The following is a 17,137-nucleotide window of genomic DNA, read 5'->3' as shown; positions in this document are numbered from 1 at the left end:
AGAATCTTGCTAGCCTATGCTTGTGCCCACAACATCAAGCTCTATCAAATGGATGTTAAGAGTGCATTTCTCAATGGTTACATCAATGAAGAAGTATATGTTGAGCAACCTCTCGGTTTTGAAGATAACAAGAAGCCCAACCATATGTACAAGTTGAAGAAAGCCTTGTATGGCTTGAAGCAAGCACCTAGAGCATGGTATGAGAGATTGAGGGAACCAATGACAACTTGGATAGTGATGCAAGTGGAAATATGGTGGATCAAAAGTTGTATCGGTTTATGATTAGAAGCCTACTCTATGTGACCGCATCAAGGCCGGATGTCATGTTTAGTGTATACATGTGTGCAAGATTTCAAGCCTCACCAAGAGAGTCATTTGAAGGCTACAAAAAGAATATTAAGGTACTTGAAGCATACACCAAATGTTGGTTTGTGGTATCCAAAAGGAGCAAAGTTTGAGCTAGTTGGTTACTCCGACTCGGACTATGCGGGATGCAAGGTTGAAAGGAAGAGCACCTCGGGCACATGTCAATTGTTGAGAAGATCACTTATTTTATGGTCATCAAAGAAGCAAAATAGTGTTGCATTATCAACCGCCGAAGCCAAATATATATCCGCCGGTAGTTGTTGTGCACAAGTACTTTGGATGAAGGCCACTTTGAGTGACTTTAGAATCAAGTTCAAGAAAGTGCCATTGCTATGTGACAATGAGAGTGCAATCAAGTTGACAAACAATCCGGTTCAACATGCAAGAACAAAGCACATTGATGTACGTCACCATTTCATACGAGATCACCAACAAAAAGGGGACATTTGCATTGAGAGTATTGGCACCAAAGATCAACTTGCCGATATATTCACCAAGCTATTGGATGAGAAAAGGTTTTGCAAGCTAAGGAATGAGTTGAACATATTGGATTTCTCAAATATGTGTTGATGCACCCCCCACTTATATGACATGCCTCTCCTTCGAGCTATTCAAGGTAAAAGTTGATTAGCATGACATACATCCTTGCTAAGGACATGTTTAGTGCATCTAGTCACATTTTCAATTTCATTAGGACCTCCCAAGTGGTTCAATTTTATTAGGCTCATTCATGAAAATCAAATAAATTTGATGTTTATATGGTATCACTATTGCTTCTATGCTTGACTTGATCTAGTGATAGCATATGACATGTTTATGGGCTTGTAAACCTAGTGTTTGATCTAGAAAATGAGCTCTAAGTGTTTAACTCAACATGGTACAAGATAACCCTTATCTAGAGGTGTGAAGAAGCTTGTCCTTGGAACAAACCGAGTTAAATATCTTTGGTAAACGTTCTAGTTTGAACCAATTTTGGGAAAATGATCCTCACCCCATTGATTGACATTGATAATCTCGACCCTACAAGTGGTACTATCTATATTTTAAGCCTTTGTGGTCATTGATGACAAAGGGGGAGAAATAGTGCACAAAGATAAGTGACAACAAGACAAAGGGGAGAGAAATAAAGATACAAGTGATAGGGGAAGAACTTGACAAAAGGGGAGAAAAGGGGAGAAATATGACAAAGGAAAGGGATTAATTAAAATTTTGAGCACACAAGTAGGGGGAGCAAGCTCATGAACTTGTATGGTGCATTTGAATGTGCGTTTCATATGTTTGCTTGCATGGCATAAGTTCTAAATTTAAAAATATCCATGCTTGTGTGATGAATGCTAGTTGTAAGATTGAATGATGAAATGAAATCGCTAGATAATTTTCGTTTCCAAGAAAGTTTTTACAAGTGGTATCTTTTCAAAGTATGTTTCCAAGTGGTATAAAGCTAACCATGGTGCTAAGGATGGTATAATGGTGCACTCCGATTGGTATCACGCTTCAAAGGTCCATCTTTAATACCTTAGCATAATTTGGTAGACATTGTCTCCTATATTTCCTATCTAAGCATATGTGCAAGCTACAATCCAAACTCTTAGCACATATGTAGGGGGAGCAATTGCTACCATTTGGGGTTCATGAAACTTGTCCATATCCTTTTTACATATGATAAATATGCTTGGGCAAGCAACATGAATTCAATTGAATTTCAATTAATATCTTTGTGAAAGGGTTGTCATCAATTACCAAAAAGGGGGAGATTGAAAGCTCTAGTTTGGTTTTGGTGAATTAATGAAACCCTAAGTGCTAACCTAGTTTATCAAGTGATCATGAGAAAGGTAGCACACCTCAAGTGGTGAAGCAAATGAAGATCATAGCATGATGATGATGATGCCATGATGATGATCAAGTGCTTGGACTTAGAAAGAAGAAAGAGAAAAATAAAAAGCTCAAGGCAAAGGTATAAACCATAGGAGCTATTTTGTTTTGGTGATCAAGACACTTAGAGAGTGTGATCACATTTAGGTTTGATGGCCATACTATTAAGAGGGGTGAAACTCGTATCGAAATACGGTTATCAAAGTGCCACTAGATGCTCTAACTCATTGCATATGCATTTAGGATCTAGTGGAATGCTAACACCCTTGAAAATGTTTGTGAAAATATGCTAACATATGTGCACAAGGTGATACACTTGGTGGTTGGCACATTTGAGCAAGGGTGAAGAAGTTAGAGGTGAAAAGGAGTTAGTCTCGCTGGTCACAAGGTGACCGGACGCTGGTCCAAGAGGAACCGGCGCGTCCGGTCAGTTGTAACAGCAGAGATGCTGGCGTCGGTCAAACGACCAGATGCTGGGTTGCTTAGCGACCAGACGCTGGCGAGGTGTGTCTGGTCCTGTTGTTGGGCAGCGCACAGAGGCTAGGGTCTCTGACCGGACGATGGCAGGGTCCGGTCGTGCATGACCGGACGCGTCCAGAGGGCAAAATGCGTTTCTAGAACCTTACTGGAAACGACCGGACATTGGTGGCTCAGCGTCCGGTCAGTTATAGCGTAGCGTCCGGTCAACTCAAGTGACCGTTGAGATCGGGACACGTGGCTGTCGTCGGGTGACCGGACGCTGAGGTCCAGCGTCCGGTCAACATGACCGGAGCGTCCGATCAGCCCGCGTTGTCCCAGTGAAGGGGTACAACGGCTCTATTTCGTGGGGGCTTCTATTTAAGCCCTATGGCCGATTGAAGCTCACACCTTTGGCCATTTGCATTGACATAGCAACCTTGTGAGCTTAGCCAAAGCCCTCCCACTCATCTCCATCATAGATTCATCATCTTTGTGAGATTGGGAGAGAATCCAAGTGCATTGCTTGAGTGTTTGCATCTAGAGGCACTTGGTGTTTGTGTTTCGTTGTGGGTTTCGCTTGTTACTCTTGGTGGTTGTCGCCACCTAGACGGCTTGGAGCAGCAAGGATCATTGAGCGGAGGGTGGTGATTGTCTCTGGCTCCGATCGTGGTGATTGTGAGGGGTTCTTGACCTTTCCCCGGCGGAGAGCCAAAAGGTACTCTAGTGGATTGCTCGTGGCTTGTGTGATCCTCATCTTGTATTGGTTGTGCGGCACCCTATTGAGGGTTTGGCGTGTGAAGCCAATTAGCGCGTGAACCTCCAAGTGAGTGAATCGCCACAACGAGGACTAGCTTGCCGGCAAGCAAGTGAACCTCGGTAAAAATCACTGTGTTCATCATTGATTCCGAGGTGATTGGTCTTCATTGTTATTCATCCTTGTGATTGATTGGTTCCTTCATCTACATGGCGGTATAACCTTCTTGATCACTCTCTTTACATTACCGCAAACTAGTTGTCAAGCTCTTTAGTGTAGCTAGTTGTGAGAGCTTGCTTGCTTGGTTAGTGTGGCTCTTTAGTTAGCCTTTGAGAGCACACTAACATAGGGTAGTGTCATAGCTATTGTGTAAACAGATACTATCTAAACTAGAATTGTGGTAGGTGGCTTGCTTATTGAGTAGGCTAGCACAACACTTGCTTCGCCTCATAATTGTCTAACCGGTTTGTTAAGTGTTGTTGTAGAAATTTTATTAAGCTATTCACCCCTCTCTAGCCATTAGGACCTTTCAGTGGGGTGAATCAGTTGCGGTAGGTACTGGACCATCGTAGATGGGGAATCTTAGAAACGAAGAAAATGTGTCAGATGGAATAAGAGGACCTGACGTTCCTGCGGTCGATGAAGTAGTGGCAAATGATACTGAAGAGGATCCTCATTCTCCTGCAATTGGAAAAGACACGCTAATTTCGGAATGTGCGTCGAAGGGTGCTAGTACAAAGGGGAGGAAGCTCAAAGGGAAACCGATAGTTCGAGTTGAGACTTCTAACAAGAAAACAACGGGGGTACGGAATTGTGGCCATTGTGGATTGAAAGGTCATTATAGTACAAGTTGTGAATTAAACCCAGACAATGAATGGAAGAAAAGTGGTTCCAGTGGGAGTTTGCGTGGCAAGATGGGGAAGAAGAGGGGGAAAAGGCAACTAGAGGAGGAGTTTGATGATGTTGCATGAGGCGGATGGATGAAATGGGAAGAATAATAGTGAGGACAACTTCAGCTTGAGATAACACCAGACAAGTAGTGGTAACATTAATGATACTCTGGACTCGTGGTTGCAATTATCTAGTGAGGTCTGATGTACTTCTACCCGAATCCAGCATTGGTTACTGGAATATATGGCTTACTAGAAGAAAATTTCAGTAATGGCTATAAGCGCAAAACCAGTATAGTAGAGACGTAGGTTACAATAGACAGCTGCTTTCATACTAGATTTGCGTAACATATATAACGATTTACTCAAATTTGGTTGAATCATACACAGTGACCATAAGTCAAAAATAAGCATTTGTTTGGTTTGTTAGATGACAGGGGATAGGGTTGGACGAACCTGGTTTTTGAGGTGTTTGGATCTGGGACTTGAAAAATAGAGTGCTTGTAGACGAGCATATTCTCCGTAAATGCAGGTCAAATCCGTCCTTGGAAACGAAGAAATCGATCCATCCCTTTTCAACAGAGTTCCCTTCCATCTTCGGCTCACTCGTCTTCCTCTCGCTGCATGCCGCGCCCGGGCTCGGCCCCTCCGACCATTTTAGGCTAGGCAACCCATGATTGAGCTGCTGTCGTCCCTTCCTGTAGGGATGTGGCAGGGCCGCAAGAGCGGGAGCGAAGCGGTGAGTGTGCGGCGGCGCGTGCGGAGGAAGATGAGTGCCGTGCAGGAAAAAAATGGCCGTGCCTGAGAGATAAGACCGTGCGTGAATGCCAGAAAAAAAGAGAGAGAAAATAAAGGTCATCCCAAATGACACATGGGCCATGGATGGCAAGTGGGCCCAATGACTGTTGTTAACGGTGGGACTTGCTAGAATGCGAAGGCAGCGTTCATAATTTTGGGTAAGGGTACAAAGTTACCGAAAGTCAACAAAGAATACGTAAGTTATATAATGATTTATTTACTATCCTAGTAAGTAGGCATTACGATATGTCAAAAAATTTGGTAAGCAAACAGAGTAGGAAGGCCATACATAGTTACCATGGGTCAACTAAGATTAGTGGAAGACATACTAGAAGGAAAACTTACGAGAATTCAATTATCCCTAGAAGAGTAAATTACTATAGTATAGATGTAGTTACGATATAATTTAGATATTCTAGTAAATCATTATATATTATATAATGATTTACTAGAATAGCGAGGCATCATTCATAATTTTGGTTGACCATACTTACGTAAGTTAACAAAGATAAATGAAAGTTTGATATATACGGACTAATAGAAGGGAAAATTACGAGAACCCAAGATTGTATAAGATAATTTGGACAATGGTAAAAAAAATTATGAACCCAAGATAACTTATATTGATACGATGATGTTTTGAAGAAAGAAAATTGTATCCATGATAATTAAAATTACAGCAAGGAGGACATTGTGTCCGTATTTATTTTGTCACTACTAGGCAACCATAACGATTGATCACAAGCGAGGCCGGTTTGCTTCTAGCCCAGCAGGAAGCTTTATAATCTCATTGATTGGGTGGTAAATGCCGTAGAAGAGCAGCTGCGACTTGTACATAGATAAATTTTCCTATATTGATAGTGAAAGGAAGTTAGATTTGGCGAACTTAATAATTGAACATTCAGAAATGGGGTCAAAACAGCAAGACTTACGCTGAGAATTGGAGTATGGAAAGATTCACCATTCCATAACTCCATAAATTTGATGGCAAAGAATCCACTGTCGTTGTCATGCAACTGGGTTGGAACTTTAAGGATAGGACGCTTGAATCGTGTGAACTGCTTTATATTATAGTCTGTGGCCATTTGAAACAGAAGATTGAGCCTTGGAATAATTCGGTCACCCAGAGCGTCATGGTAATGTCGGTGGTCCTGTGGACTAGAATCTAGTCGGTCATATTGGTTTATCTTATAATCTGTCTTTTTTAACTTATTTTTTTTAATTAAAACAGTATTTTTTTTCACAACAAATCAGCTAGAATAGTATTTCGGCTTGTTTTTTTTTTTTTGACGAAGCCAACATGACCTATCTATTCGATCATGGATAAAGTTGATGCAGTATACGCTGAAGTGACCATTCTCGAGTATCGGCAATAAGAACTGACATATAAAAAAGACGTTAGAAAGGATAGTTTGCACCTGATAAAGTGGTGATGAGAACTTGGGGACAGTTTAGATGTCAAAATTTTTGGCAAAACGCTACTGTAGCGTTTTCATTGTTATTTGATAATTAGTGTCTAATTATAATCTAATTAGGCTTAAAAGATTCGTCTCGTGGATTTCGTCTAAACTGTGTAATTAGTTTTATTTTTTATTTATATTTAATACTTCATGCATGCGTCCAAAGATTCGATGTAACGGAAAATCTTGAAAAACTTAATGTTTTGGAGTGCAACTAAACCGGGCTTGCTAGCCTCACTTTGGTTGGGTCAACATCCTTAATGTCACGCTCTAAGACAGTGAGGGCATGATGTGACTCCCACTGAGAGTACTCGTCATTGTCCTCTATATTGACATATTCCTGAATGGACATATGAAAGCTTTTTAGTATATAAATATTATTGGCCAATTTGTGTAGTAACGAAGGTGTATTAGTGTGTGGTCTCACCCCAACCGCGTGTTTAGTTCCCAACCTAAATTCTCAAAAAGTGCTACAGTACCCATTACATTGAATCTTGCAATACGTGTATGGAACATTAAATGTAGACGAAAAAAATTAATTGCACAGTTTGGTTGGAAATTACGAGACGAACGTTTTGAGCCTAATTAGTCCATGATTGAATACTAATTGCCAAATAAAAACAAAAGTGCTGCAGTAGCCCAAATTCATCAATCTAAACACGCGCCAAGCTGTTGAGATAGGAAGACCCTGTACCCAGCACCATCAGTCAACCAAGATTACGAGAAGATTTATATAAGACTTACTAGAAGGCAAACTTACTAGAATTCAACGATCGCTATAAGTGTAAATTACTACATTTGTTTGCACACTAAAATATTGTAACATTAACATAAAGATTTACTAGAATAGGGAGGCGTCATTCATGAAATTGATTAATCATACAGAGTTACTATAAAGATTAATTTATAAAACTTACTAGAACGAAGAATTACGAGAATTGGACGATGGCTGTAATAGTACATTACTATAGTAGCTCACTAGCTTATGATATAACTTTGTCACATATTTGATAGCGTAAGAAATAGAACTTTAGACTGATTTAGAAAATAAAAAATATGATAAATAATTAACAAGAAACATGTAGCTTATTAAAAAATGTTTCCAGGTTATAATATGATTAAAAAATATAGTATAAAATACTACTAAATCCCAGAGAAAACTTAAACAGTGGTACATATAACAGAAAAAAATATCTTGATAAACTAACAACTCTAGTATTCTGTAAGACCAAACTTAATTAACACATGGAAACAATAAAACAAAGCAAGTATTCTCGGAGATGGTCACGCCTGACTAGATCAAGAAAAAAACAAAAAAAAGGTGTAAAGTGAAACTACAGGAACATTGAAAGGGAATCGGATTTAAAAAAAACTGTGAAGTTCAATGGGGATTGAGTGGGGATGGATGAGATGCAGTAATCAAATAAACTGTGATTTAAAGGGGATTTAACAGGGATGGATGAGATGTAGGCTCAGCGCTGGAGGCTACCTTGGCAATCTGGATGGAGATGGTTGGGTCGCCGCTGCACTGCAAAATACGCTTGTGTCGGCTGCATGTAACTCGATTGGGTCCAGCGAGGTGTTTTTGTAGCTGGTTCTATGCGGGACATAATACCCGGATGTAATTTTGGGGATCTTCGTTCAGCTCTTCTTTTCAACGGAAAGGATTCGGGGACGGGCATAGCGTCGGGGGGGGGGGGGGGGCGGTGATTTTGGCGGCGTACACGGTAGCTGCGGCAATCAGGGGATAGGGGAGGTGGGATGTAGCATCGGAGGCGACGATTTTTGCGGCGGAGGCAGAGCTACCGCAATAGGAGGGTGGGATCCGTGTCGATGTTTTACCACCGATAGCCTGCCACGGGGGTACCCAGGGCAGTATGTTCGGGCTTCGGCGTATGCCGAACTCGATGGTTGACGCAAGACACAGTCGATTTATCCTGGTTCAGGCCCTCGATCGTAGATCGAGTAATAACCTTACGTCCAGTCGGCCTTAGCCTTTGCGTTAGATTGATTGTCAAGTGTTGCGTTGTACAATTACTCTCCCCGTCTTAGGAGCCCTGCCCTCCTTTATATAGTCAGGAGGCCAGAGTCCTAGTCGGTTTATAATGAGATATCCTAGTAGGATTGCTTAATAGTTATACTACTAAGATTACAGGGGAAGAATCCTAGTGATTGCTTAATAGTTATACTACTAAGATTACAGGGGAAGAATCCTAGTTAGACTAGATCTTCTCTGTCCTTTGCGGGGTATCCTATGGGTCCCGCATCGACAAGCCCCCGAGCACTTCATGGTTGAGCTCTGAAAGTCTCGCTCTGCTCCTTCACGTCTTGTTGAGTAGGAACAAAATGTCATCCGAGTGCTTTCTGGAGTGAAACCTTGTAGCGCTTCTTGGGATCTTTGAGTCGCGAGTGCTTTTTTAAGAAAAAATACATCCATCTAGTTGTAGCCCCCGAGCCTCTTGCTATTTGGAACAAGGAGCTGGAGGATCTTGTCTTGAAGTTGCTCTGATTGTTCGTTGAAGTTTTTAAAAAGAACTCGAATATGGATCGTTCCGGGTTCTTTTTGAAGTGGTCTGTGTTGAGGAAATCTTTTGGTGACGTGCGCTTTTTCGAGGAAAAAGTGCACTCACTGAGTGTAGCCCCCGATCCTCTTGCTATTTGGAACAAAAAGTTGGAGGGTCTTGATCTTTTATGTTGTTTGAAGAATTTGTGTTCTGAAGTAGTCCCCGAGACTTGGATTATTTCGTTATCCGAGTGGTTTCACGGCATGTAGCCTCCGAGCTTACGTCTGGGTTCTTTTTGTTTCAGGAAGAACTCGGATGCGAGGTCTTGGCGTATTCTTTGATAGTCTGCTGTTGCCAGATGTAGTTGTATTGTGGTGGTTGAGCGTAAATGTCTTTTGTTCACGGGTTGTACTGTGCTAGTATATTCCTCCGAATATGCCCGTCTTCGAGTACTGCTTCTTCTCGCCTGAGTCATCCATTATCGAGTCCTGTCTTTTCACTGTGTCCTTTGTTGGTCTTATTTCGTTGGTGCTCCTGGTCCATGTGCGTCGATCCTTTGGCCTATAAATACCATCCCGGAGTGCTTGTTTTCATCCATTGGACATTCTGTTGAAACCTTCTTGGTTGTGAACATGGTAGTTTGTGAAGTAGAGCAGCCCCCGGGCGTATTTTGTAGTTCCTGTGTGTCTTGTCGTAGCTGGAGGAAGTCTTGTGATAGGGATTAGAGGTAGGCTAATCCCGCGACAGCATTGTGCCAGGATGTACGTGGTGGTAGTTGGAGGAAGTCTTGTGATGTGGGCTTCGTTCCTTCATCCGGCATTTCCGGGTTGATCCTCGTCGCCTGTCTTGAGACCGTCCGGCGCAGATCAACATCATATCCAGCATCACATCGGTCTTGGGTAGACAGATGCCCGCCGGCCTTCTCTGCTCCATGTTGCCCTGCCGTGCTGCCGATTTCCGCCTTGGATGCACTGCGTTCGTCCTTTGAAGAAAACAGTGTAGCTGATGGCGGTCTGTCCTTCCGAGTAGCAATTTGGGACACGTAGTCGTTCCAGAGCCTAGTCGTGTCCGTGTTCCTCTTTGCTACTTTGCTTTTCGTGGTGCCGAGTTCGTTGGGTCTTGTAGGGTTTGTAATCTTCTATTTTTGAAGTTGCTTGTAATGTAACGAATCTTGTCTTCTGAGTTGTCTTTGACTCTTCTGTTGTGATCCCTGTCATTCATGGGACTACCGAGTTCTTTCTTACATAACCGGGTTCTTTTGTTACTCGTGAGGTAGCCCTTTCTTTCTTCTTGGTTCAACGAGTTGTTCCTGTGGTCATCTGATAACCCTGCTGTGTTGCTGCGCGGATAAGTCTGAAATCTGCCCGTTGGTTCGTACCGTTGTGTGGATTCGTGCCTTCCATCGTTTTAGCTGCGTCGGTAAATGGACCGTTGTTTTCCCACGATGTGCTTTAACGGGCCTTATGGGCCGTTTGTATCACTGAGAAATCTATTTAAAGACCTTTTATCTTCTTTCCCTTGTCACCCAGCTCTTTCCTTTAAACCCTAGTTCTCAGAAAACCGCCGCCGTCATTGTCGTTATCGCCCGAGCTCCATCGTTCTAGCTTAATCCTCCTTAGCGCCTTTGTTGCTTCCGCCAATTCATGGGAAAGAAGAAGACCGCAAGCAAATCTCAGGCGACTTTTGTGGACGAGGAGTCGTCGCTTTCTTTGATCGAAAACCAGGAGTTCGTGGCCATGAGGGCAGCTCAGAAGGTTTGGCCGGCTCCAACAACCAACGAAGACCAGCTGCGCGAGCTCGTTAGTGATGGCTTGATCCAGAACAAAGTCATCACTGAATGGAGAGTTCCGGGCGAGCATCGGGTTCCGGCCCTGGGTCCTGGTGAGATTGTCCTTTTTGTCTCTTTTGTCCGCGCTGGTCTCTGTCTCCCTGCTTCTGTCTTCCTTCATCAGTTTCTTGGGTATTTCGGGGTTAGTTTGAACCATCTAACCCCCAATGCCGTTCTCCATCTTTCTGTTTTTGTCCATCTTTGTGAAGCCTTCCTTGGGATTCCTCCTTCTCTATCTCTTTTTCGTTTTTTCTTTCGCCTGAAACCTCAACCCCGCCGCGAGGAAACCAGTGTCCTTGGCGGTTGCGGGATTCAGTTTCGCCAGGGTCTTAAAATCAAGTTTTTTGATTATGACCTGGTCGATTCTGTCAAGGATTGGCGCGCCGAGTGGTTTTACGCTGCCAATTTGATCCCTTCTCTTGTTGTCCACTCCGGATCCGGTCCTGTGGCGAACGACCGGTGGGACAAAAAGCTTGAGTCTCCTGCTGAGATTCAGGCTATCCAACCTCTCCTTGATAGGATTAGTACGCTGAAACAGCAAGGATTGACCGGCTTTGGTATTGTCTCAAGTTTTCTTCGCCGTCGGGTTCAGCCCTTGAAAGAGCGGGGACATCTCGGCTTTGAGTATTCTGGGGCCGAGGATTCTTCGCGCATGGTCCCAGCTCTTGAGCTGATCGGTGAGGAGGTACTCGAGCGTCTCCAAAAGATGCTGAAAGGAGTGAGCGTCATTCCTCCTGCCGTCCCTGAGTACTCGGCCAACAACCCGCCCCCAGCTGTGAGTTGTCTATCCTCCTTTTTCTTTTTATTTGAGTTCTTTATGTACTCTTTCTGCGTCCGTTCTTGCTTAGTTTTTCTTTGTCTTGGTGTTTTGTCTTTTCTTTGTAGGTGCTCGGTCGGAACTTTGTTGATCCGATCCGCCTTGATGTTCTCCCTGCTGTGGCGGAGGCTGGGGATCATTTAGCCGGTACTTATGTAATTAGTAAGTCTCAAACTTTTACAGCCCTTCCTGGGGTATCTTTCAGATCTGATGATGTATATGAAGAGTATGTTCCTCGTCTAGTCCCTCGCGGCCCTCGCAGCGTCCCGAAGAGGGGGCGAATGGACGGGTCTTCATCTGGCTTGCCTGTCTCCAAGAAGCCTCGCAAACCAAGTACTCCTTCAGGTACTCCAGTTGTTGCTAGCATGCTCTTAGGTGAGCACATTTAGTACTCTTTGTTCTTTTATTTTCATGTTTCTCTCTTGAACCGAGTACTTTTCATCTCTTTTTCAGCGGGTGCTCTGGTTTCGCTGGCTGAGGAAGAAGAAGATGATGAAGTTCCCCTTATCACGCGGCGGTGAGTTGTTTTTCATATTCTTGTCGCATTGAATTTCTCCTCTTTGTTTTTAATCTTAGTCTTGAACTTTTTTGAAGTAATCGGAGGTCGGGTGTGAGTTCTTCCGATGCTCTTGCGCCGACTTCTTCCGAAGCTCCGGGGTCGAGCTCTTTGGTTTCTTCTGCCCCGAGCTGTACTGCTCCTCCGGTGCGGAGTTCTTCCACGGCTCCAGCTCCGGCTTCTTCCGTGGCTCCGTTGTCGGCTGTCCCGCTCCCGTCGCTGGGTGACGGGGACGTCTTCGCTGTCGTGGTTCCCCCTGCGAGGCCTTCTCTTGGCTTCGCAAGGAAAAAAGTAGTCAGGTGAGTAGATTCTTGCTTCATCTTTTTGGCTTTTATCTTCCTTCCTCTGGTTCTTATTGGTGCTTCCTTTTATCACTTTTTCAGTGCTTCGTCTTCTTTAATTTCTCCATCGACTTCTTCTCTGCTTCCCGCCGTGCCAACGAGTTCTGAGCCTCGAGACTCACAACATTCTGTTGATGAAGTTGCGGCGGGGGCTTCAGAGCTACCTGGCGGAGTTGCGGGCTTGGTCGCTCTGGAGGTAACTGTGGCCGTCGCGCCAAGTTCTTCTGGGGATTTGGCTCCGGCTTCCCTGGAGGTTGCTCTGGTCGCTCCTGCTTCACCCCGGCCGGCTTCTCTTTCCCCTTCTTTTGCCTCCGGCGGCCCTTCCCTATCCGATGACGTGGTGCAACAATTCGATGCCACTCATCGGTTATCGGAGCTGACCGCAGCCTAGGGGAGCTTGTCGACCCTCGCGACTTCTTTTGGTGAAAAGCTCCAGGTAAATTTTACTGCCACTTTTCTTTTGCATGCTTGTTTTTCTTCTATCCTTACGCCCCGTTTCTCTTTGCCTCTTTCTGCTCAGTCTTTTTCTCGTGATCATTCTGGCTTCTTTTTCTCATCTGAAAATGAGAGGAAGTTGTCTTCGGAGGTGGACGCTCTGAAAGCCGATCTTGGCCTTCTCCGGGCTGAGTTGGAGACGGAGCGTCAGTTGCACCAAAAGGAGGAGAACGCCCTTCGCGCCCGGGTTGTGGAGACGGAGAAACAGAGAGATGCTGCGGTGGAGTCTGCGAAGAATGAAAACAAAGGTGCCGCGGGTTCTGTCTGTTTCTTCTTGTATTTTGACTTCTTTTTCTGCTGACTTGTTCTTTGGTGTTCTGTTCTAGCTCTCCGAGTTGAGAAACAGAAGCTCTCGGAGAGCATTGATGAAATGAAGGCCCTTGTCCGTTCTAGTCATAATAGAGCTGAGGAGGTAAATACTCACGCTGAGGAAGAACTCGCCCTTGCTAGGTTGATTAGGCGTGGAGCTGACAGAGATCTTGTGCAGGCCCAAAAAACCATTGAAGGCCTATCTGGGAAGCTGGCGACGGCTACCGAAAATTGGAATGCCTTGTGGAAATCTTTTCGTTCGGTAGCCGACGTCCTCCGGACTTCGGCGGATGACGGGCAATCTTGGGCACAGTTCATTCCTCGGATTCCGACTCGTTTCCAAGAGTTCGCGAAGAGGTGCGCCCAAGTATGTACCAAAAATGTGCTGGCCCAGGTCCGGGTCCTTGCTCCGGAGGCGCCTCTCTCCAAGATAGCGGAAGAAGCTGAAAGCCAAGAATATCTTGACGCCGTTGAAAAGATGGAGCCTGAGGTCGAAGATCTAGCCAGTAGGATTGTAGATGGTCTAAATATTGACCTTTCCCTCTCTGATGACAATGCCTGACTCGCTTGAGCATCCCCTTGTAATATTACACTCCTTTTTAAATGAAGATTGATGTATTCTTTGCTTGGGTGCGGTTGAAGTTATTTGACTTGTTGAGTACCTTGTTCTGTTCCCGTCTCTGCTCCGCAAAACGGCTCTATGTGTTATTCTTACGGGGCCCCTTGATTTGTCGGGTACTTTTCTTTTATCATTCCTTTTGTGATTCGTCGAGTGCTTTGTCCGTGTGATGACTTTGTTAGATGTAGATCTTCACGTTAGCAACCTTTCGCCCGCACTATATAAAACGACTCGGTATAGAATGCAGCTTTGATAAACTTCGGCATCCGAGTGCTTTCTTGAGTGGTGCTTGTGCTCTTTTGAAGAAGAAGTACATCCATCTGGTTGTAGCCCCCGAGCCTCTTGCTTTTCGGAACGAAGTGCTGGAGGGTCTTTTGAAGTTAGATTTTGGTCGACTTGGTTCATTTGCTTTTTGTTTCGGGTGTTAGCTTTTTAGCTACCCTCATCGGCGAGCTCAAGCGTCTTTTCAGCTATTTTGCTCTCGGCCGGAATGCTCAGGCATGTTTTCAGCCATTTTGCTTTTTGTTTCGGGTGTTAGCTTTTAGCTACCCTCATCGGCGGGCTCAAGCATCTTTTCAGCTATTTTGCTTTCGGCCGGAATGCTCAGGCATGTTTTCAGCCATTTTGCTTTTTGTTTCGGGTGTTAGCTTTTAGCTACCCTCATCGGCGGGCTCAAGCGTCTTTTCAGCTATTTTGCTCTCGGCCGGAATGCTCAGGCATGTTTTCAGCCATTTTGCTTTTTGTTTTGGGTGTTAGCTTTTAGCTACCCTCATCGGCGGGCTCAAGCATCTTTTCAGCTATTTTGCTCTCGGCCGGAATGCTCAGGCATGTTTTCAGCCATTTTGCTTTTTGTTTCGGGTGTTAGCTTTTAGCTACCCTCATCGGCGGGCTCAAGCGTCTTTTCAGCTATTTTGCTCTCGGCCGGAATGCTCAGGCATGTTTTCAGCCATTTTGCTTTTTTGTTTCGTGAAAACAACTCGTTGGAAGTCATGACAAGACATGCTGTGGATGAATATCATCTTTATTGATCATGAGTATAAACTAATACATATGTTTTTGAAGAGTATTGTCTTTCGTTGGTTGTGGACGTAGGTCCCTTGTGGCTTGCATGTCTGTTTTTTCCTGAGTTGTTTTTACGCATGGAATCTTCTTAGCTGGCTGATGTGCCATGTATTGCTGACTTCTTTTCCATCTTCGGTCATTAACTTGTATGTGCCGGGTCCAGTGACTTTTGTGACAATGTACGGGCCTTCCCAAGGACTGAGTAGCTTATGTCGTCCATCAGTCTTTTGTATCCTTCTTAGCACTAAGTCTCCAACTTGTAGTGATCAAGATTGGGTATTCTTGTTGTAGTGCCGTCTTAAACCTTGTAGGTATCTAGCTGATTGGAGGGTAGCGTTTATTCTAACTTCTTCTGAGCTGTCGAGTTCTAATCTTCTTGTGTGTTCTGCTTCTCCTTCATCATATTGTTCTATTTTCGGGGATGTCCAGATCAAGTCGGCGGGTAGTACGGCCTCTGACCCGTAAACTAGGAAGAAAGGTGAGTGGCCTGTTGCTCTGCTTATTTGAGTTCGTAGCCCCTACACTACTTTCGGTAGTTCTTCAATCCATTTGGACCCATAGTCCACTAGTTCTTCGTATAACCTTGGTTTTAATCCGGCTAGTATGAGTCCATTAGCTCTTTCTACTTGTCCGTTGGCTTTTGGATGTGCAACGGACGCATAGTCTATACTGAAACCACAGTCTTGAGCCCAGCTTTTGAATTCTGTAGCTGTGAAGGGTGAGCCTAGGTCTGTGATGATTCGATTTGGCATGCCGAAGCGGTGCATAATGTCTTGGATGAACTCGACTGCTTTTGTCGCGCTGTATTTCGCGAGTGGTTTGTATTCAATCCACTTGGTAAACTTGTCGATTGCCACAAAGATGTACTCGAAGCCGCCTTTTGCTTTTTTCAGGGGTCCTACTTGATCTAGCCCCCAGCAGGAAAAAGGCCAAGCGGGTGGGATGCAGATAAGATTGTGAGCTGGTACATGGGCTTGTCTTGCAAACATTTGGCAACCTTTGCATTTTCTGACAAGCTCTTCTGCGTCTTTCAAAGCGGTTAGCCAGTAGAATCCGGTGCGAAATGCTTTGCCAACTAGTGTCCTTGAAGCGGCATGATTTCCACAGCAACCTGAGTGTATTTCGTCTAGGATCTCTTTACCTTCTTGAAACGAAACACATTTTAGGAGTACTCCTGATGATGCTGCTCTTCTGTAAAGTTTATCTCCTACTAGAACGTAGTTTTTGCTTCTGCGAATGACTTGGGTGGCTTCTGCCTTATCTGCTGGTAATTTGTTTTCTTTGATATAGTCGATGAAAACTTGAGTCCATGAAGTGTTGATTATCAAGATCTGAACGCCTTTAGCCTGAATTTCATGTGTTGTTTCACCGGGTTGTTTGATAGAGGGAACTGATAGCTCTTCTATGAATACGCCGGGTGGAACCTTTGCTCTGTCTGATCCGAGCTTGGCAAGGACATCTGCTGCAATGTTGGAATCGCGTAGAACGTGTAAAATTTCTAATCCTTGGAAGTGTTTTTCAAGTTTCCGTATTTCGGCACAATAAGCACCCATGTTTTCTTTGGTGCAGTCCCAATCTTTGTTGACTTGGTTGATGACCACTGCTGAGTCGCCGTATACGAGTAATCTTTTTATTCCGAGGGTAATCGCGACTCGTAGCCCGTGGATGAGGGCTTCATATTCTGCTTCGTTATTTGTAGCTTGCCATAATATCTGAAGGACGTACTTAAGTTGTTTTCCTTCTGGAGAAATGAGGAGAACGCCTGCTCCGGCCCCGCCTAGTTTGAGTGATCCATCAAAGTACATCTTCCAATGGTCGAGGATTGTATCTGATAAGGGCTGTTGAATCTCTGTCCACTCGGCCACGAAATCGGCGAGGGCTTGAGATTTGATTGCTTTCCGTGGGGTGAAATTGATGTCCAGAGCTCCAATTTCAACTGCCCACTTGGATATGCGCCCTGTGGCGTCTTTGTTGTGTAGGATGTCTCCGAGTGGAAAATCTGTCACT

This window comes from Miscanthus floridulus, chromosome 8 (genome assembly GCF_019320115.1).
Source record: "Miscanthus floridulus cultivar M001 chromosome 8, ASM1932011v1, whole genome shotgun sequence".
Lineage (NCBI taxonomy): Eukaryota > Viridiplantae > Streptophyta > Magnoliopsida > Poales > Poaceae > Miscanthus > Miscanthus floridulus.
This window is presented reverse-complemented; position numbering follows the sequence as displayed.